At 40.6% G+C, this 23,598-nt stretch overlaps 1 protein-coding gene across 1 annotated transcript in view; it reads left to right on the top strand.

The window, feature by feature from the left end:
- Positions 1-339: 339 nt before the first annotated feature.
- VSNL1 (visinin like 1) overlaps positions 340-23,598 on the top strand; it is an 81,716-nt gene continuing 58,457 nt past the window's right edge. The window contains exon 1 of the mRNA XM_088534412.1: positions 340-455. The gene's annotated coding sequence lies outside the window, so the exon portion shown is untranslated. The remainder of the gene's footprint in view (positions 456-23,598) is intronic.

Raw genomic sequence — 23,598 nt, 5'->3', positions numbered from 1 at the left:
CCCCCCACACGCAGTGGTCATGGATGGCTCCCAGCACTGGGAAAAGAAGCCATGGGTGAAGGTGGCGCACGGCGATGGCCCTCCGGCAAGGCGGGCCGATGCCCCCCGCACACGCGATGCTCACGGGTGGCTCCCGGCGCTGAGGGCAGCGGGGGGTCCCCGCGGAGCCCCGCGCACCCCCGCAGCGCCGCCGCTCCCGCCGCCGCGCATGCTCGTGGGGGCGGCGGCGCGCGGCGCGTGCGCGGGGCGGCGCGGGGCGGCGGTCTGCAGTGCGGGGCGGAGCGGGGGCGCGCGCGGCGGCGAGCGGCAGGCGCGCACCGAGCGGCAGGCGCGCACCGAGCCGCGCACCGAGCCGCGCACCGAGCCGCGCTCCGAGCCTCCGGCACCCGCAGCCCCGCGGCACGCGCCGCCCCAGCGCGCTCCCCTCGCACCCGCCACCGCCAGCGGCGCCCACCGTAAGTGGGCTCTGCGCGCGCTCTGCGCGGGCTCCGCGCGGGCTCCGCGCGCGTTGGCCCCTGCGAGCGAGCACCTCTCGCGGTGCGGGGGTCGCGCCTCCCGCGCGCGGGTCGCCCCTGGGCAGCGTTGGTTGCGCGGGGTGAGCGCGCGGTGCGCGGGTGCGGGAGCGGGGAGCGCGCCGCGCCGCCTCCTGCACCATATGCCGGTGCTTAGGCGCTGAGAGCGTCTCGCTTCTGTCCCTTTTTTTAGCGTTTGCATAAAATCATCTTAACCGCGAAAGTTGGTTTACAGCGTTTTTTTTTTTTCTTTAATACTTTGTGTACGCTAGTTTTTTTTTTTTTAATTGTTTTTTTTTCCCCCCGGGGTGCTGGAGAGGAATTGCGGGCACGGCGGTGCGCCTTGTGCCGCTCTCAAGAGAGCGGGTCCCGTGTCGATGTGGATACAAGTACAAGCAGCATCAGCAGGAAGCCCTGAGCCTCCGCTTGATAATTCGCGCTCAGAAGCGCTTCGTCGAGCGTGGGAGTCTTTGGCGGTTCTTACTCGCAAAGCGATAGCGAAAACGGTCGTTGTGTTTTTTTTTTCTCCCAGTGGAGAAGCGACCATGCGAAAAGAGCCCTCGCAAGGTCATCGCACCCACTGCGAGAGCAGAAGTGCTGCAGGTCCTTGCGATGGCTTAGTAGATACTCTCTCTGGGTGTAAGGGATTTATATGTGCATTTTTATGCCGCGCAAAGGGGCTCTAGGCATAAGGGGGCTGCGCTCCCCTCTTCCTCCGGCCGCGGTAACTGAGCGGGGCTTCGCGGAGCGCCCTGGGCGATAGGGCGAGGTGAAGATGGAGGTGGGAGGAGATGCGCGGTGCAGGCCAGCCCCGCACGAAGGAGGAGGAGGAGGAGGAGGGGGAGACGTTTCCATTCGGAGGGATCAAAACAAAGGCGGAGCGCGCAGAGCCGCCGCGCAGGGAACCGCGCCGCCCCAGGCGGGTGCGGACTGCGCCGCGGAGGCTGCGCGCACCGCCCGAGGGTCCCATCCCGTCCCAGGGGGCTGCCCGGCGCAATTTTGCGCGCAGGAGGCGCTGTAAAACGCGACTTTCCTCCGCTCGCCGCGCAATCGGCTGCGGCCCCGACGGGGCGGTGCGGGGCCAGGGGTGCGGGGCGCTCACCTGTAGGTGCCGAAAACCCGGCGGGGCTGGCACCGACGGGGGCGGATTTTGACCAGCCCCGCTCCAGAGATGCTGCCTGGGACACCGACCCTCTGCCCCAAAACCCTAGGGCAGAGCCGGGGGGAGCAGTTACTTAAAGCACCCGTGTGGCCAAGCAAGCAAGAAGCTGTGCAGATAACTTGGTAATTAAAAAAAAACTGCCCATTTCATTAAAACTGAAATGTGATTACTGGCACGCCAGAGCCTTCACCAGTTAGCGGGAGACTAGGGTGTGCAGACACATTCTGCGTCCTGTAAATAAGATCCTAATGTAGCTGATGTATTTAAAAGGTAGAGGTAGTTTTCCCATTCCCACTTCATTGGCGATTTTTTAATAGTATTTCATGGCAGGTATTTCTGGGGTAGGAGGTAGGAGCTCCCTTTATTTACTGAAAAGCCAAGCTCTCAGGGATCAGCTGCCTCTAGATAGAAGATAAAAACAGACACATGTTAACCGGAATACAGTAAAGAAACAAAATCTTCATGTTCAGAGGAAAATGACCGAGAAATCTCTGTCTTTGTAAAATGTGTACTCGGTGGCCCTTTTGCAATACATACTTGCTGGTACTTCATTTCTATGGCACATTTTAAATTCATTAGCTTTCACTGTTAACGCTTTCTTTTGGTAGAAAGCTTTTTAAAGAACGCAGTTCATGTAACGTTAGTTTACTTGAAAAGTCCTCTGGTCCAGCTTTAGAACAGCACTATCTGCTTCAGGTTTGTGGACTGTGATCAATTTTAATTAAAGCTTTAATTACATTTTGTCTCTCCATTCAAACAAAGCATAGAATAGTCTGGGCTAATAGTGCTGTCAAGGAAAAAATAAGAAAATGTGTTCTTAATCTTTGTTTTATATTATTTCTGCCTTTTAATTAAGGCTGAATCCTCCTCTTGGACTCAAAAGGGGTTTTGCCATAAATTTGTGTGATGCAGAACTGCAATATTTGATTGCTTTTCTAGATTGTCCTACCTATACACAGAGAATTGCACCACTGACTTTTGGCCTTTTTGGGAAACCACTCGTGCTCGGGGTGCTCCGGCTCTCGAGCTCATGTCGGCTGTGCCGTTGAACAACAGACACTTACGGCATTATGTAACCTCACAACTGCAGAGCAATGTCTGTAACATCCCCACTGTCTCCAGTCCCCTCTTACCAGACCCTGTCTACTAGGACGAGCTACCAAAAGGGGACGATGACCCTCTGGAGGGTCTGGGTTAGCAGGTGCCTCTGCTCGGTGTGCTGGGCTGGTGCAGCCGCCGGGCGCTTCGTTCCGCCTGCTCTCCCCATACAGCCGCACACAGGATCTAAATCTACGAACGTAGATCGCTTTTAACAAATGCATTGAATATAGTGAAGTTTGCTATGGGAGCTCCACAAATTGTTTGCTTTTAAAGCTGTTCGGGTTTTGTTTTTCAATTGTGGAATTCTAGTTTTATGTCTGTCTGCAGCATGTGTGTATTTTTTTTTTTTTTTAGTATTATATCTGTTTCACATCTGTATTTTAGGGATTCTGATTCCCAGATTTCTGTGGATTTATGGAATTTTGTGGCAGTGAGGCAAATAATGCGGGCTACTCTATGCAAGATAACTAATTGTGAATTAAACAGCAATATACACTAATCAAAATCAGAGTTTAAAATATGACAGGTACACTGACTGTTATAAAATACAACTGTTATTTAAAGCAGTTAGAATTGAAACAACACTCACCAGGCAAGACTGCTTCTTGCCTGTATTGTGTTCTTGCCTGTGTAGTGCTATATTTTCAGCACTAGTCTTCATTTTTTTATTTTTTATTTTTTTTAATGCAAATTGTTTTGCCAGTGTGGACTGGGGATAAGTACTTTAGTCTTTAGAACTTTGCATCCCATCCTTTCCTTTAATTTTATCTTACACTAACAGAGAAGGGCAACTGTGTGGACTTTCTGCATTAATTTCCATGCCTCATTTTGGCTCAGGCTTTACTGTAATGAGCCTGGATAATTTCACCCGTCCCTCTTCTCTTGCGGGTCTGCATTACCTGCATTTTGTGTGTCTCTTGCCTTTGCCTTCTTGTTTTCTAGTTTGTTGCCTTTTCTCTCTCTCTCTCTTTTTTTTTTTTTCCTTCTTCACTGTTAATTTTGCTTAATCCTTAGAAAATGTAATTTATTCTGCAGCTTCTGTATGTGGCATCCCTAAGCGTACTGCCTGGTGCAGAAGTGCAGCAAGTCTAGGGAGTGCTGGGAGCCTGCGGGCCGAGAGGCTCCAGAGGGGCATCCGTCGCAGGGAGGCGCTTCCTCAGCTTGGTCCCAGCTCTTGTCTGTATTCATAGAAAGAGCATATCTTATCTTGTGAAATCTTATACTATTGCTTTGGGAGTAATAGCTACGATCCTCAAAGATAATGAAACAGATGATAAAAAAAGATAGTGGATTATCCATATTACTTCAGCAGTTATGTAAGTTGCTAGAAATACATACACACATGCACACATTATATATTTATTATAACAGGGTTTCAGGTCTCAGGAGCTTTTCCACATTTTTATATGAATATGACCCAAAGGATAATAATACCCATGTAGGAATTTGAGGCAGATTATTAGAGATGATCTCATAACTGCATGTTGTAGAAACAATTAGTTTTAAGGAGACAGTTGAAGGAGAAAGGAAAGTTAGGAATGACTTGATACATCAGCCTTGCTGATGTATTTATAACAATATCCAGCTGTTTTTTTTTTGTTGTTGTTTTGTTTTCCAATTGTTCCTCTGAGGGGGATGAAGAACAAAGTGTGTTTCTAAAATAAATTGTAAAACCACAATCAATTAAAAATACACGGTGTTCATTGAAAGTGGGATGAGAAATGTTTAGTTGACCTAAAAATGATGTATTCTGAAACTCCAATATCAAGGACAAAGAAGGAGTGTTTTGGATTTTATCACAGGTTTTCTGCCCAGAACAATCCACACCTAAGTCAGATTTTGGGTCCCAGGCTATACGAATTTAATAGAAAATATAATGTTTTTGCCAGTTTCAGTATTTTGAAGAAGCAAGAGTTTGATATATTTCTGAGCTTGTTTATGATTTTTGAGGTAATGGCTATAGATAATTTGAGGTAATCAAATGGATCTTTTAAGGTAATGATGGTCTAATAATTTCCTGCAGGAAAATAAAGCATTTTAGAACATCTTGTTTTTTCATCATATAGCCATTTGATGAAGAATACGTCAGCGCTGCACAAATCTAAATTGATATGCAGGGGGAAAACAAGCCATGATGGTGATTTTTCATTGCTTTTAGGTTATATGAGACACTAAGCCTTTTGATGAAAATGACTTTTAATCACTTTTGACTTGCAGTTGATTCAATGTTAAGCACTTAACTTTTTTTTTTTCCAGCTTCACGATATAGTTCACAGGATACCAGAAAATCGTATAAAAGGTTCGCTGGTTAATCTCTTCATTCTCCTCCTTCCATGACCCAATTTATTTTAATAGGAACACAGTTGTGCTTTACTTACATTTCAATTCAAATGAAGAATTATATTCAAATTGCATTCCACTCAGGTGTTCAGATTATATTCCATTAGGGAAAAAATCCCTGTGAATATTTATTGTCCACTAACTTAGAACTTCTCAAAGGTGGTTGATGAAAAGACCTAGGAACTGAGACCCATGGCTTGTAAATGGCATATTACATATTTGGTTTTGGTCATATTTTCATACCATAGTTAGTCTTAATAAAATAGTGGATTTTTTTTTTAATCATCAGTCATATCAATCAATGGAATTACTTTGATTTTCAAACTTGGATGACAGTGTCTTTGCTTTTAGCACTGTACAAGTCAAAATGTGCAGGAAGGAAGGGAGATGTGATGGTAGTTTTCATAACTTTTAGACTTATATATGTAAGGCACTGCCCTGTTTGATGAATATTCCTTTAAATGACTTATAGCTAAATATAAAGTTGTGCACTAGAAATGAAAGGTTTTGTATTTATGAATCTTTATAAGGGACCATCATGGGAATTTTAGGCACCTAGCACAGCATTTGACTGAGCAATAGATCCATCTAGTTTCCTGTTAATGAACAACATATTTGTTTGTTTGTTTTGAAAAAATGTCAACCTGCTTTAAAGACCACAAGTAATGGAGAATTTATGACATTTTCCCTAATCTTTTCTAATAGTTTAAAGTAAAAGTGTAAGTAAAACTTACACCGTAGTTCTTCATTGTAAACTTCATTACCATGTTTTGAATCAATCAGTTCCTGGAGCAATTTTAAAAATACTAGTCTTAAATAGGTCAGCTCTTGAGCCAAGTGCCTGTAAAGCATCTGTAGCTTGACTTTATTATTTAAAAATAATTTCACAAAGACAATATGTCACTAGAGATGTTTTTTTAATAGTGTTCTACTTAGTAAAAAACATTTTTACTGCAAAGAAGCCATTAAATTGTTCCATATAAAAATGAAATTAAATGTCATAGAAGAGAGCTGAATAATATTTCTGTCAACTGCATTTGAGAATATCTGTGTATTTAATGGTGACTTTACTCAGAATAGATTCTTCTAAAATTAGAACATCTTGTTTGTAAAAGCTCTTAGAATACAGCATTTTTCTGTGTATTCTTATCTGCTATATTTAGAATTCTAAAGTAACTGAAAGGCTCTTAGAGAATGAAATTGAGGATAATAATCTGTACTTCGAATAAAAATGCCTGTGGTTTTAAATAGATGATGATAAATATAGGAAAAACCTGCTTTTGTAAAATTATTAAAAATTAACATTGTTTTAAGTTCTTGCCATTGGAAATAAAATCTGCTTGCATAATGGGTAACTCCAATAACTTGTTTTCTTTAAGAACTGCAAATAACCAGCACATATCTGACTGACATCACTATAGTTAATGCTATTTTATTGCGAAAGAACATTTTCTGTTCTTTTGTAAAGCAACCATTTTTCATTTTAAATGTATATTCGTCAAATGACACAAATGAGTACAAACATTCAGGAATAGTCTTGAAAATAACTGTCTTCAATTGAATAAAATACTTTCAATTTCAGGCTACCAAGCATGGTAGCCTGAAAAGGAATTTTAATTTGATAAGCTGGGTGTCCCCTTCAGCTTCCTGCATTTGATAAGTGAAATATTGGATTGTATTGATGATTTCTGCAAAACAGAATGATTTGTATAGAAGGACCGTATGTTCAGATATATTCTATCTAAATTTAACCTGTATATTTTCACCTGTATTTTTCGCATCTGCCTTATTTGGATATGCTAGTAATCTTGGATATGATCCCTTAATTGTCAAAGTCAGAGGATGCTCCGGAGTGCACTTGAATATGGTCCTTAACATCCCTTTGGAATAAAAAAATACAGAGTATTAGTGTGCTTTTTGTCTTTGAAATCAGAATATTAGATTTTTCATCTTGCTTAAACTTTTATGTTATACATTCTTGAATGTCAAATGGTCACAAACTGTTTTTTTCCTTGTAAGTACATAAAATATACCTTCTGCTATCTATGAATTTCCAATGATGTAACTGTATAACTGAAATACCTACGTGCCCTAAGAGAAATAGTTACTAAGGCTCATTTCCATTACCATGGGTATGGTAAGTAGATCATAAAGTAATCTTTGTCATTCTTCATTCAAAAAAGTTTCTTTTACAAGAGCTTTCTCTCTCTGTGTGTCCCTGTCCACCATAGGGAAGCGTTAGCTTTTATTTAGTTCAATGTCTATCCCTTTATTTTATTTCTGACCTGGGGAAATCAGAAGGTTGAGAGAGACTATGACCCTATTTTTGTGAAGCACCCACCACAAAGTGCTAGGGGAACACAGATCAATGAGTAATACTAGTTTCCACATGTTTAAGAGGTGCATGTTACTTGTGGCGACTTCCCGCACCGTTAAATCAGAGTGTAATCCCAACGTGTCAGCAGGTACGAGCTCTGCCTTGTGTCTTATCTCGACCTTCAGCTCCTCTTGGTCCTTTTTTCCCTCCTTCTCTGGCTTCCCATCCTCTTTGATACTGTTCCAACAAGCTCCTTTGCCTAAGAATATTTCTACTCCTTAAGGATACCTGGCAACGGTCCTTTCACCTTGCTGGGTGTCCCCTTCAGCTTCCTGCATTTTAACTGTGTTTTTCTTTCTTCTTCTTTTCTTTTATTTTGATTTTGGGGGATTTTTTTTTTTTAACTGTAAGCTTTATAAAACAAGGGTCTGGTCTTTATATATGTTCTGGGAAGTGAAGCAGTATATGTGTTTACACTGCTATGCAGGCAGATATTTATTTTAAAATTTTAACGATACGAGGAGATGCAGCACCTGCAACCTGTGCAGAAAGATAAGGTGCATATTCAGGGGTTTCATGGAGTGACTCTGGACCAATCCATGTCTGGCAGAGGCTGAGTCTGACTCCTGCAAAGCCGATTATGAGACGTTTATTCTGCAGTCACTAGGCTGTGTTTGCAGTATGCTGACACACTCAAACTGCCCTTACACTGAGTAACCCATGTACTGCAGGGTTCAGGATGTGGCACAAAGCTCAGTGTGGGATCTGGATTTGGATATTCATCCTGATCTTGAATAGGTTTTGCAGAGCCCTGCAGTCTGTTTTGCCCTGACTGGGCTGTTTCTGGGGACAGCGCTAGGAAAATCAAAGCTAGTTAAACACATACTGTGCTGCAGTGGCAGCGGCTGCCACACAGACGTACCCAAGAACAGCCTCTAAACATCTCAGGCAGGTTTTTTATCCCCAAGTATTTCTAGACTGATATCTCAAAGAAATCTGTAAGAATTGTCTGTAAGAAATCATAGTACAGTGGGAACAGATGTTCAGATGTTGAATACAGTTGTGTTCTGCCTGTGTGCCTGTCTGCTTTACCTGCTCCCCAGATCTTGGTACAAGGCCCAATATCCAGGTCTTTTAAAATCTGCCTGGCTCCAACTGCAGAACCAGAGCCTACACTTTTGATTTTTCCTGGGTTGTGGAATGACAGGGTAGGAAGACAGGAAGATTGAAAAAGTAAGAATTTATCATAACATATTCTGTTCTTTCTTTTCTTTTTTTTTTTTTTTTTTGTTCCTGTGGAGTGTTATCAACAGTCTTTCTACCAGTATTTACATATAACTTAATGCATAACATCTTAACCTTATCTGGCTTAACAAAACATATTAATGCGAATTCTTCATTCACAAATCTGCATGCTTTCTTAAGACAAGAATGAGCTGGAGAACTTTGCTAGTTAATTGATATTACTTATGAAATATATTATTTAAAGTAGTACCTGAAAATATTTTTCACTGAATGTAGATTACTTATGGCATACAATTAAATATGAAACAATTAAATTCTTCCACAGGAACTTAAGGAAAAAATTTTTAACAGTGAGGGTGACAGAGCACTGGAACAGGCTGCCCAGAGAGGTTGTGGAGTCTCCTTCTCTGGAGATCTTCAAAACCCACTTGGACGCAGTCCTGTGCCACGTGCTCTAGGTGTCCCTGCGTGTGCAGGGGGGTTGGACTAGATGATCTCTAGAGGTCCCTTCCAACCCTAAGCATTCTATGATTCTATGATTCTATGAAATGGCTTCTAAATTGTTGCCTGAAAAATCCACAATAAAATAATCAAGTGATTTGTATTTCATTATTGGCCAGTTCTGTCACTGTTTTGTGTTGCTGTAGTTTTGGTATTGGTGAAACAGTCAATTTAAAATAAAAATAAACATAACTGTGACTTCATCTGCTTCAAATATGTAAAAAATAACTATAGCTAACTGTGGCTTGAGTTTGAATGGGTGCCTTGTGCTCCTTAAGTTAGCTGAAGTTGAGACAGTATGATATTTAGAAAATTATCTTCTTCCTTTGATCATTCTTGCTGTGATAATTCCAGCTGTTTACAGCTCCGTATTGCTGACAGGAATATATTAATAATCACCACTAACAATATGTCAGTGTCAATCTATCTATGGATGTAACCCATGTACATGTCTACAGATGTAACTCATGTACAGATGTAAAAAGTGATTGATGAAAGGGTTGTTCTAGGATTCTACGTAACTGCAGTGTGTGCAGATTGTAACTCTCAGTGCTGTCCAATAAAACCAGCAAATTACTGTTGTAAGCATGGATATATTAAGACATCTAAAGCTGCATGAGGCAGCTAAGTCATGGATGCAGGAAAGTGCAGATTCTGTATTTCTGCAACTTTGCATTTTGTCATTCAGTATTAATTTATGAGATAACTGATTCTAGGAAGTCCTACATAGCATAGCAGCCATTTCAGTCTTTTCTATTCTGTAGTTCTATTCAGTTATTTTCTGTTGACAACATCTTTAGGAAATTTGCAGAAACAAGTAGGTTTTCTTTCCTTCTGGATGATCGAAGTTGATCATGTCAGCTGAGATGCTTGAGTAGTGAGATACTCTTTTATAAATGCCGAATCTACCAGAATAGCTCAGGAAACTCAAACTCACCATGTGTCAATTCTGCCATGGTAATTGGCTGTGATACAAAATTTCAGTCTAGAATAAATATGACTTGGATGTTGTACAGTGAAAGAAAATGTACAGTTTCTATAGGCAATGTCACTGAGCAGGCATATTGTCAAGCCGAGGCACAAGGAAATATTTAGGAGCAAATGTCAGGATGGCTTAATGATGCTTCATTATGAAAAACTCCCTGAGAGAGGAATATAAGCCAATAATTTCATATCGGCATGGTAGTCTTACCCATCTCGAAGTAGCTGGACAAAAGCCCAATAATACCAATAATACCAATACAAGGTCATATTCTGAGAGATGTATCAAATTCCGCCTGGAGAAGTTGGATAAATGAATAGGCTTGAATAGGCCAAAGTATATCCTGAAGCACCAAAGTCCTTGCATGAGCGATGAGGTTTAAATCCATGGAAAAATCTGTTGGTTTAAACTCACTGAGTTGACTAGAAGTGTGGGTGTAAGTGTTCAGCAAGCTCACAGCCTAAAGGAGATGGAACTTGGGGAAAAGGAGACTGTGTGATCATGAATCATGTCAGAGATGTAGGCAGGATCAGATCTGTGAGGATTTTAATGTTAGAAGTTTTAAGTGAATCAATAAAGAGAAGGGAAATCAGCACAGATATGTAGGGAAAGGAATAGGAGAGCAGGAGATAAAGTTGTCAGCATCTGAAAAGGTCTGGAGGGCTGAGGAGTTAGAGAACCTTTCACAAAAGACTTGATTAGTTTGGAATGTAAGATTGCCAAAATTTTCACTGCTTTTCACAATTATTTTAGGTCATGTGAGTTTTTTTTTTTTGGGGGGGGAGGTGTAGGGAGGGAGGGAAATCTAAAATGTAAAGCCCCTAAAGATGAGGGCTAGGGAAAAATGAGCTTAGTGAAAACCCAGATGATTCTTGCCACCTTTATCTGAATTGCATCTTCACACGTAACAGGAGCTAAGGTATGTCAGAACTGTATTGGGGCATTTGCTGGTTTAGGTACTTGGAGAGCACCCTACTGAGCTGCAGATAGCTGGCTTTCCAAATTGTGAGCTTTGTTTATGTGCATGTGCAAGTGGGATGTGTGATAGATGTAGCTGCTGGGGAGAACGGACTTGTTTTTATGTCACATACAAGTAAGTCCTGAAGCTGCGCAGAGAAACGCCCCCCAGTGCGGGCTCCCACTGGCAGTGAGCTTGGCGAGGTGCAGAGGAGTTTGTTCATCTGGAGGCTCTAGCCTACTCCCAAGCACTTGGGGCATGAAACTAAATAAGAAAAAGATTAAAAAAAAAAAAAGACTTTAAGTCTCTTTTTTTTCATATGATTCATTGATCTTGTGACTGAACTGCTACTTTTTAAAATTCTGCTTTCTTTTGCAGTAAAAAACCTATTAGTTTGAGGCCCTGATTTTGAAGTATTTAAATGACACATTGCTTATTGTTTTGTATTTGTGTGTACGTGATGTAGTTTTTCATTTCTGGTTTTAGTTTTGAATGGGATAAGACACCTACAGTATTGGGAAATTCATAGAATCCAGCAGGATTCTGTTCACATCATTCTGTTTCATAGAGCAACAGGCACAAATGTGACTTCCCCAAGAACTTGGAAAAAATATTTATAAATATCTAAAGGGAAGGTGTAAAGAATATGGAGTCAGGCTCTTTTGAGTGGTGCCCAGTGGCAGGTTAAGAGGCAGTGAACACAAACTGAAACACAGGCAGTTGCCTCTGAATCTATGTAAAAAAAATACATACTGTGAGCACTGGATGGAGCACTGAAAGAGGTTGCCCTGAGGTTGCAGAGTCTGCATCTCAGGAGGCAGTCAAAAGCCATCTGGACATGGTTCTGGGCAATTTGCTCTAGGTGTCCCTGCTTGAGCAGGCGGGTTGGACTAGATGATCTCCAGAGGTCCCTTCCAACCTCAGCCATTCTGTGATTCTGCAACTTAGTGGCAAGGCAGAGAGTGCTGGCCAATACCCTGATTCTCACAGTGAATTACATCCTTATCTGTCTGCTCACAGTGCGGTAGTACAGTTGCCTTCATGAGTGGGTCTCAATTTATGCTGCTGCTTATGCTTGGAAGAGATTGGACCAAACCTTGAAAACCCAACTTGAAACCCTCAAAAATCACCATGTCGCCAATGTCTGTCTGTTACTCAGGCCTGGGTCTTCCTCTTCCTGACATCTCTCTGAGATATTTGGTATGAATTTTTGGTATTTAGCTCAGTTTAGAAACATTGTCTATTTTCACTGTAAATTCTTTCTTGAGTTCTTGTGTGTCATTCCTGAATAAAAAGATACTGAAAGTAATGACTGCATTGTAACTTAACTTTAAATTACTAGGCCACCGGCAGCCTAATCACAGAATATCTATAAAGTGGAAATAAGCAGGTATTTACATCTCCCCAAGTGTCTTTGCTGATGTGACTGAGATGTCGCAGTTGGGTGGTGCTGTGATAGTAGCAATCTGCTTGAACTAGTGCTGATGGGGAAGCAGATTTGGTTGGGCTCTTCGTCAGGAGATACATGTCCCTGTTATCTGTGAGTTTTAATTAAATTGGATTAATTACATCACTTTATTACATTTACATTTAATTATTACATCAGTTTTAATTATCAGTTCAGCTATAGTCCTTGACATATTTTTTCTCATTAAGCTTTTGCATAATAAAATACAAGGGGTCAGCAGTACAAGTGTGAAAATTGCCCATGCATGCATGGTTGTCAAAGTCCTATGAAAAAATGGCATATCAGATCTCAGTTGGGTTTGAACAGTTATCCTCTACAAAGGGCCAGCAGTTGACCTCCTCTCAGCTGCGTGCTTTAGGACTGGCTACAGCATGGTAGAGCTCTCCTATAATTTGTAACTGAGTTTCATTTAGACAGCCCGTGTGGCTGTGTACTCATTATAAACAATTTCCCTCTCAGAACTGTGAAGAGTTGCCTGGAGATCAGTTCACCTGTGCACAAATTGGGACATGAACATTTTTTAGTACCGTGCAATAAACAGGCATAACCAGTTACATTCTGCTAATCCATGGGTTGTGCCTGAGATTTGTCATCGTGCTAAGGGTTGGCAGAAACTGCTATTTTAGAGGAAAGTGGGTGTGACACTGTGAAGATTGTGAAACAATGTAAGAAAGCTTCTTTCTTTCTTTCTTTCCTTCTTTCTTTCTTTCTTTCTTTCTTTCTTTCTTTCTTTCTTTCTTTCTTTCTTTCTTTCTTTCTTTCTTTCTTTCTTTCTTTCTTTCTTTCTTTCTTTCTTTCTTTCTTTCTTTCTTTCTTTCTTTCTTCTTTCTTTCTTTCTTTCTTTCTTTCTTTCTTTCTTTCTTTCTTTCTTTCTTTCTTTCTTTCTTTCTTTCTTTCTTTCTTTCTTTCTTTCTTTCTTTCTTTCTTTCTTTCTTTCTTTCTTTTCCTTCCTTCCTTCCTTCCTTCCTTCCTTCCTTCCTTCCTTCCTTCCTTCCTTCCTTCCTTCCTTCCTTCCTTCCTTCCTTCCTTCCTTCCTTCCTTCCTTCCTTCCTTCTTTCCTTCGTCCCTCCCTCCCTTCCTTCCTTTCATGATGATTACCTATTATTATGGCAAGAACAATAAAAAATATAGTCATTTTAAACCCCTGTCACTCTGCATATAAACCAGTACAATTCCATTGGACTCCATGAGGTTGTTATGAGTACTATTTACCTGCTCTACCTTGTGGAAGACAGAAGATGAATATGTGGTCAAGAGTTAGCAATCTAATTTATTCGGCATAACAAGAATCTAGAGCTCATTCAATAAACTTCTCAGCTTAGCTGAAACTAGAACTCTACGCTCTGATCTTCTTCAAAAGATCTTGTAAGTTTTATTCTGTTCCTATAGTCTTAGACCATCCAACAGGATTTTATATCACTCTAAATAAAAACTTAAAATTTGTATTTTAGCGATAATGGGGCTTGACTTTGGCTGGAACAGTACTACATCCTTCGGCTAGCTGGTGGGGTTGGTTTTTGGCTTCTTTTTCCTCCAGCGGTGCCTTGTGCCCTAACCTGCCCTGACAGCTGAACCAGCAAGGGGAAAGCGATGCTCATTCTGCATCTCTCCTGGGCAGCCCAGGTCAGTAACAAGCAGTTACTCCCTGCAGTGCCCCAGGCCTGCGAGATATTCCCTGAACCTCCCTTCCATTTGGTCAAAAGAGAAACAAGCCTCAGGTAGTGGAAATGCAGAACATCCCAAGTGGAAAGTAGCAAGCAGCCCTTTGTGGAAATGCAGAACATGCCAAGTGGAAAGTAGCAAGCAGCCCTTTGATCTGCTGCGAGCAGGTGAAACAGCAGTTCAGAAAGGAGATTATTACAAGAATATATTCACTAGTAGGAAGCTTACTCAACTTGTCGCAATTATTCATTAAGATGTTCATTAAGATGTTTTCTTCTGGTTTGGTGGTCACTGGCATTGCATTTGTGTTAGTCTATGTTCAGGTTCTACTTTGGGGTGAAATAAGTGCTTCCTTGGTTGGGGAATCAAGGGCACTCCTGGTGATAAAGCTCAGATCTCCCCTCGGCACCAACAGGCTTAGTGGTAGCTGGCTCTAACCACTGAGATACTCAAAGTGAATAAAGGTCTAAAGACAGCTTAAACGATAATCCATTTTTCCTAAGATATAGACGTCTTGCATCATTTATATCCAGATGATTAGTTTAACCTCCTGTTTCCCCAAGGTCTGCGTGCAGCTCTGAGTTTTTCAGTCAGCAGCTTCACACACAGACCCAGGATTTAACGCCACCTGCCTCTACTTTGTCCCATGGCTGCACAGAGCCTGTCTCCTCCACTTTGAATGGACTTTTCTGCCTAATTTAGGAATAAATCCTCAAGGCTACCGCCTTATCTACAACCTCTGCCCCTATGTGTAGTCCCTCTTAAAGCACTTGACGCCATCGTGCATAGCTCACATGAATCCTCGTGTGCCTTTGCCCACTGTAGAATCTCGGAAATTTTTGAGTTATTCTCCCTTCAATACACTTCTGATAACATCTATTACTAGATCTGTGAAATTTACTATAGTCAAAAATGAATACAATTTCCTAAATATCTAGGTCCATAAATCTTAACCCTTCTATATAAATGAGAGATCCCTTCTAAGTAGCAAAGTGGATAGCAGAGAAGAGCGCTTCTGTCCCTGATGTTCTTTGGGAAAAAACTATTCAGAAAGAATTTCATGTATACACTTTGTCTAGAAAATTTTTATCCTCTGGAAAAATGTCTGTGTTTGTTAGTAAGAATTCAGTTCTTCTGAAGCATAAGAAAGGGATGAGGGTGCTCATTCCTTGAATTTCTCAGGTATAGTTTATATAGTTCATATCCACTGCCTGTTCTAGTCTGAATATTCTAGTATAGACATGTGTACAGTGATTAATTCATCAGAAAAATTTCAAAAAAAATACATGAACTTGAAAGACCATAGTTATCAAAGCAGCCAAGTTCACCTGGCTCTACATTGAAGAAAAGAAAGCTAAGCCTGAGACTGAAACTGGCTTCATAAGTAGATTTACTGGCACATAGCTATCCTACCCACAAAATCTGGGAGGTGATTACCTGGCTTAATCAGGTACAAATAAAAGGTTGTCCCAGGAAAAAATTACCTCATTCTGAGGCTGGAACAAGGACAAATATTCCTGGGCCCGAGAAGGGCGTATTTACCTTTCTCAGGGTTTCCATGTTGCAATAACCTTTCCATGAAGTAGTTGGCAGTTAATGCCTTGGCTCAGTGATGTAATAAACCTGAATGCTTTTTCCAAAGGCTGAACACTGTCTGAGATGCCACTGTGTGTCTTGTGGAACATGATGCAAGGATAAGTGAAGCTTCAAGGAGAGCCCATGAAGCTTTCAAGGTATAGGAAACATTAGGAAATACTGTCAAAATCAAGTGGTGATTGAATAATGAGTGTGCTTAACTGCTCTTTTCTTACTTAGAACTTTTTGGTTGCTGATTTTCCAGTGGGAAACCTTTAATGTGGTTCAGGACTAGATTTGTCTAGACTTCCACCAGTTCTAACTCCTAGAAACTATTTGGTTCCTTGTTCACCGTAATAATGCTAGAATTAAATTCTGTTTTCTGACAGAAAATCACTACCTGATTCAGTGCCTAAAACCATTAATGCAGTGCTAGTAATACATAAGAGAACTGTATCAGCATTTGTAGATGGATCAGTAGCTGTTACATACTTGTATCTCCATTTAATACCCTAACTCAAGTATAGCTTTTGTAGGTCATCTCATCTTAGGTGTCTAAAGAGTGCTCTGTTGGTGCAGTATACAGATGGTAGATATAATTTTGCTATTTATATCCTTGTGTTCTACAAATATTAATAACACTGTGCTACTGAGAAAAATATGCCCATAAACCTGTGAAACAACTCCCAGCAGTTCAGCTTGATAGTCTGTTGAAATTGGACTGCTCTGACTATACCCTCTTGAGGCTCACTGCCAGTCTCATATTTTATCCTGAAATTCCATGAGGAGACACTCAAAATAAACACTACACAAGCAGAAGCTTAAGTTATCTTTAAGGCAGTAGCTGGCATTGGTTTCACTTTAGACCTCTGTGTGGCTTTCTTAATTTGAAAATCTGTATAGTCTGACCTTTTGGATATATTTTATTCTTATTTAGTCTGTCAAATACGGTGGGAATTGAATGACTGAGAAAAAAATGGGTATAACAGCAATGCTAACCCATTATGACTATATTATCCTTGTTGGCTCCATGTTACCAGTGCCAGCCACTTAACTGTACATGGTGCATGTCTCCTCGCTAGGTTGCTTTTAAGACAGGAAAAATACAAACATTAGATCTGTGTTTAAGTTTTCTGAGAAGAAAGAAAAGCAACCTGGAAATTACAGGATTATTCCAGGCACCATTTCAGAGAAGTTCGTTTTTTTGTTCTGCAAATATTTTTCTTTTGTTACTGCTTATGAAAGTAAACTGATTGTCGTAAGCACTGTTAAAGCTAAAGGTGAACATGATCAAAATAACCATCCACCAAGGCCAATACAGCTCTATAATTCTAAACTAATTTTAAACTTTCTTTTCAGAAAGAAGTAGTTTGTTTTGTAATAATAGAGGTAGTATTTAGGTTTGGGACAATAGAAGTGCACAAACATCAGTGCCAATGAAAGCAAAGCTTGCAGGTCTAATTTTAGGCATTTCAGCCTTGCTATCGTCCCTTTCAACATGGTGATTTTCCATACAGTACAAAGCAGTCCTTTTTTCAGGCTTTACATGCTGCCTTAGAGAGCAAAAGCAAGGACAATGTTAGCATGTGTCATGGCTGAAAGCAAATCAAAGAAACTTGACTAAGGCTGAGGTTAACAGCAACTGCAAGTCATTTCTATTTTTGGAAGACAATTTTTTGAGAAAAGCAAGAATCTATATTATGTGACTTGAAGCGAGGGGAGTTGCATGGTACCTGTACTTGGACCCTTGAGGGTGGTTGGTTGGACTTCAGTCCACTTAACTTAGATAATTACTTTGCACTAACTTTAGAAGCATCTAAATGACCTGTAATGTTTGGAGAGGAAGGAGTTAAAATACCTTTTAAAAATAATTGAATTAATGTTGTTCACAATTTTTCCTTCAAGAGAAGCTTGCTGTATATAAAACTGGATAAGGTCAGAGAAATCTGAGCACAGAAAGCTGCATTACCTTAATGTGTTTTTGTTTTTGTTTGTTTGTTTTTTGTTTGTTTTGTTTTTGGTAAATATGGGTGTCCCCCAAAAAAGAACTGTGTGGAACAGGTTGGTAAATGGCTGTGTTGTCAGAAAGACAATTTCTCAGACAGAAACTACATTGGGACTGCTCCAATGTCATGCTGCTTTTTTGACCCCATGAATTTCACAGACATTCACTGTCTCCTTACTGGACCTCACTAGCCGGGAAGTACCTAGATTTAAATCACAGTGTTTGAAGCAAAAGGTGATTATGGCCTCTGCAGTTGTCCCGTAACTGGGAAGTCATCTCAGTCTTAATCTGATGTCAAGGGACAGAATTCATGTCTAAAAATTATGTATGAAGCCTAAACTAATCATACAGGTTTTCTTACTAAGCAAAGGAGAATAGGCATCTCCAGAAAATAATTAATTTTACTCATCTCATATATATATATATGTCTATATTTTAGGATGGGATGAATTTGCTCTTGCTGAGTGGGTGCCTATCCCTCTCCCATGAACATTGAAGACATCTTGATGGCTCTTTTAGATTAGAAATCTTTCTTTTAATGGCTAGCACCCAGGTAGAAACAACCTGGACTAATTAGGTTCTCTGCCACATCCCATTCTGTGCATGATTTGTGAATGCTGTGTTAAAGAAAATGTCTTTTCCTGGTTTCCTTTGCAATCATTTCAAATAGTTTAGCATTACTAGTGTAATTGCTCAGTTTTCTGTTGTCCCTTATCATATGAAAGTTTTAAAAAATATAGCATATTTTTATTAACTGTCATCATTAATAATACAAGCCATTTTCATTCAGTTTCTTGAGGGAGCAGATTAAGTTACAGACTGACAGTTTCATATCTTTCTGGATTTTGGCCTGATTCTCAGAGGCATAAATCAACTTCATTCATTTTAAGTTAGGGAAAAAGAATGTTTATAAAAAAGTTTGAAGTACATATTAGAATAGGCTGAAAGTACAGCATCAGCAAACAGTGAATGGAGTGTCAAATGGATTTCTTTGCTGGCAGGAACTAATTTGATGGAAACTTCAAACCAGTAATTGTTTAGTTGTTTGGAGGATTTCAGTTCCTCAGGACTTTTCCATATCTGTCAGATTTAAGTTTTTTATTGATAAGGCAACAGATCTGTGTGACAAGCAGAGTAGAGAAACAAATTGAATTCACACCTTTAAAAAGGTTCTTTGTAGGTGTTCTGATTTCTTTTTTTTTCCTCCAGATGTGTTGCTGGCTTTTAGTAGAGAAAGTACAAATGCAAATGAAATTTCTGACTCTAATACCTTTTCTTTTGCATTTTGTCCTTTTGCTGGGGTAGATTGGCAGCAGTGAGGGGCAGGTCCACTTCTGCCTTTCTTCTGGGGGAAATAAAGAACACAAAAACATACAAACAAAGCAGTTCAAGCCTCCACCTAGAAATTCAGAGAAATGAGACAGGTGGACGGTGCTTGCTGCTCCTCACAAGTGACAGACAAATGAGTTTGCTAAACTGCTTTGCCAGAGGTGAAAATACTGTGAAGGTGCCAGAGGACTGGAACAGGTTGCACGGAGAGGTTGTTGAGTCTCCTTCTGTGGAGATACTCAAAACCCATCTGAATGCAATCCTATGCAATGTGCTCTACATGACCCTACTTGTGCAAGGGGATTGAAACAGATGATCTCTAGAGGTCCCTTCCAACCTCAACCACCCTGTGATTCTGTGATAAGCAACAGTCTCTCCACCAAAAGTTAATACGTAAATATTAACTAAATTTCCCTTTCTAACTGAGGATCTCACAGTTGTCCCTTCCTTTAGGGATGTCGACTCCTCCCACAGCTCTTCCTCCCCTTCTGGAGGAAGAGGAGGAGGTTTGCCCAGACCCAGTAAGGACTGGAGGAGCTGAGCTCCCATCTCAATGGTTCTTTCAGGTGGTAAATGTGGCTGTTTCTGCTGCTCCTCCTACCCACTGACTGATCTTACCTGAGCTGTTTTTTCTTGAACTGGTCCTCCATGATTCCAGGTAGTTGGAAGGAAGGGGTACATGCGAACATAGACAAGCCCTCCATGCTTGGCCACATGGGAGGGAAAGGCCTGAAACAGCTCTGCCTTTCTTCCTTCAACTAGGACTTCTGCATCTTGGGGCTGTAAATCACGACATTTTCACATGACTGCCTTGAGTTCTTTAGGCTTTACACAACATAATTATAACCTGAACAATTCACTCAGCTGTACAATAGCTTTTTTTTTCTAACAGAAATGCTCCCAAATATGGTATAACATGAAACATCATTTGAGCAGGCTGGGGCCTGCCCCAGTCCCACCCGCTCAATTGTGCCTCTCCTGGCAATGCTACTGGCAACGTGTCCAGCCCTCTCTTGCTTTGGGAGGGGTTGCCATTCCCCTTTGTGCCCCAGGTTGCCAAGTTTGTTTAAATGGCAAGTTGTTGTTGTTCAGGTGACTTTCTCTGCTTAAGTAAGCCTACATGCCCATGTTTCCCTCTTCTGCAGATACCTTGCAAGCTTTGGATGTCGATCCTTCCGCTGCTTTTGCTGATGAGAAGCCAAAAAAGGGAAAGAAAAGTGCTGATAAAAAGCCAGGGCTCATGAGAATTGGCACTGAGTAGGGAACAGGAGCCAGACAGTGAAGGAGGGAGGGAAGGGATCAGGATGAGCTGGTATGGGTTTACTGGGCCTGGCCTGGCAAGCATAATGATAGAGAAGAGAAGGAAGCCAAAAGTGCAGGAAGAGCATTGGGCAAGGAGACACAGAGAGAACTAGGGGTTGAGATTTCACAGTTTACCATGATCTGACTTTCTGCCTGTTGACAGAACCATGGAAATACTGAGTGGACCCTCAGTCCGCAACACATCTGGATTATAAAAAAGCCTAGATTAGCCTGCGTTTGCTGTTCCTGTACGTATATATATATGTATATGTTCTTCAGCAACATTACAGCCCATACTTTCATTAGTGTAATCAGGCACGTAATGTAACACAGTTTAGTAATGTGTGCTCACGGCTTGGTCCTTGCAGCTTCCCTGGACGTTGTTAATATGACATATCAGTATCATGGAGACATGATCATGACATATCATTTTCATGGAGAATCAAATGCCAATCTGAATGTTTTCAGTTACAGTTGAATGAGAAAATGGAACCTTCAGAATGATAAGAAGTGATACCACATAAGACAAGGAATGAATACCTAGGCTGTTATTATGAAGTGCAGTGCTAAACCTGCTTTGTATGCTGGTGTCATATTCTTAGAAAGAGATAACAGAGATTAAGTCACATTTTGAACAGGGAATGCAGAAGCTAAATCCTTCAGCTGAGATTTGCATAGCTCTTTAGGTACTTTGTGAGATTTCAAGAGCACTCAAGCTGCTGAAGAGTTGACAGATGCATTGAAGATCACCTTGACTTGCTTGAATATAAACTAGCCATGGTAATTCAGCCACAATGTCTACATCAGCAAGAAGTACAGACTAGTAGAAGTTCATCTGTAGATCAAAACAGTTGGTCCTAAAGTTTGGTGTCCATACTATACACATGTTTATTTTGAAATAGCTCCGGTTGAGTCGCATACACTGACTACCGCTTTGTACATCTGTCAGATCAGGTTCACCCAAAATGAATCCAGGTGTTGTATTTCAATACCTCACATGGGGCAAACCATGGCAGAGGAAGTGGGGCTGCTTTGGAGGTTTTCTTTGGAAGTGTGTTCCTGATCCAACTCAGAGCACTAATGCAGAGACGAGCTATGTGCTGCCCAAACCACCTACTGAAAGCTAGTTCCGGCAGGTCTACCCAAGCTGTGGTCACTGGACTGCACAGTAAATTCTCCTTCATTCCCTTTGATTGGAGGGACTCAGCCATTTAGGTCCATTTAGACTTTTTCTAAATACTTAGTATATTTTCAGAAGCTTACATGACTCCATGAATCTGGCTCCTGAAGTCTGTATTTTCCAAGATACACACATTTTTCCACAGAACATATTATAGAGATTATTGTAAGTACGGAAAGAGATTTTGAAACCTTTTCCCTGAATCTATGTCTTGACATAGCACTTTTCCCTCCCCCTTCGCCAGGCTTGAGTAACATGGCTGTTGTGGTCAGGAAAGATGAGGGGATTTTTTCCACCATGGAAAAAGCAGGCAGGTTTCCTGAATATCATTTGTTTTGTGTTCCTTTTTGTCTTGGAGACTGAAAAATATCACTAGCAGATGCCCATCATTTGGAGTCTTGTCTTGTTCAGTTCCAGAGGGGATTCTGTAACAGGTTCTCTTTATACTGAGTCTTTTCGGAGTAATTTAAAAAAGGAGGAGTACTATGGAGTACTACAAGTATAACCAGCTCCAACAATTGTTTGCCTTCTGGCATCCAACAGTTTTTTATATTGCATCTTCTGATTTGATTTACTAGCTGTTCCAAACTCCTGGAAAGTGCCATAATAGCTTTTTAAAATTACTTTGTTTTTATATTGCTGGGTTTTTTTTTTTTTTTGTATTCCACTGTTTACCCTATGTCTAAGCTATATCCTTCATTGCATTTAACTCTGCTCCTCTTATGCCAGAGAGTTGACAGTTTTACTAGTATAGCTTTTAGCATAATCACGGCCTGATCCAACTATAGACCTCATAGATTAACTATTATTTTAAACTTTTAGATCAAGACCAGATGCCTATCTAAATCTCATTTGGTGGTGAAGATTGAGGATGAACCAGGAATTTGAGAGTAAAATTCTAGTATTTCCTTCCTATATTATCGCAATAAGCCTTCCCACATTGTTACAATATATGAATCTGTCAACCATTTTATCAAACTTTTAGCAACATGTTTTAAAGCCATCTTCTATCAAGATGAGTATTTGTTGTGTTGCTTGTAGTACTTCAATACTCATAATATGGTGAAAAATTGTAGGTACAAAATGGTTATCACACATCTTTATAATTTATGGAAAGTTGGAGAAAAACTGAAATCTATTTGTAAGTGACTTGTGGAGTTGACAAGTGAAGTTTGCATATGATTTGAAATTATCCATGATTGATAGTCAAATTTAAATCCAACTATGAAATGCTGCAGCACGACATTAATACTTAACATTGGGTATTGGGATGATAAAATGGCAGGTGAGTTCATTTACACTCACAGAAAGGTAATGCAAAATATATTGATGGACTGTAACTATTAGAAGTTGGAAGAGAAACCAGGAATTACTGACACGATTCTGTAAACTCTGAAATATCATCTCAGTTCAAACAGCAGTTAAAAGGGATAGAAAATACTAGGAGAAAAGTTGAAAAAAGATGGCACTGTACAAATGCATTGAATATCCTGTGTGTAATTATAGTCACTTATTTGATAAAGAGATAGTAAAATTATAAAAGTTATAGAAAAGGTAAAGTTCATTGGGAGTATGAAACACAGACTAGATAGTCCAGCTGCTTAATGGTGCTGAGGGAGAAGGTGAATACGCAACAGTCACTATTTCTCACAGTGAAAGAAACAGGGTCATCAATGAAATTATTGTTTAACATTTAATCCAATTTTGAAACTGATTTCCACAGGATGTTATGGGGACCAAGATATAAATGTGGTCAAAGAGGGATCAGACTGATTCAGGAAAGCTAATTTAATCAGTGATTATTAAGCATGAGAGTCTGGAGAGGCAATGGAGGGAGAACAGCACCTCCAAAGTCTGACTCATCCCATCCTAGGAGAAGTGTCTTAGATCAATTGGGTAAATTGGGCTGTTTGGAGATGAATGTCTCTGTTGGCCTCATTGACTAACTTAGTGTAGACA

The sequence above is a fragment of the Tinamus guttatus genome, unplaced genomic scaffold, assembly GCF_059628265.1.
Source record: "Tinamus guttatus ecotype Peru unplaced genomic scaffold, ASM5962826v1 Tinamus_guttatus_pri_ptg000555l, whole genome shotgun sequence".
In the NCBI taxonomy this organism is placed as follows: Eukaryota; Metazoa; Chordata; class Aves; order Tinamiformes; family Tinamidae; genus Tinamus; species Tinamus guttatus.
Note: the sequence above shows the minus strand (reverse complement) of the source record. Positions and strands in the feature narration are given on the sequence as shown.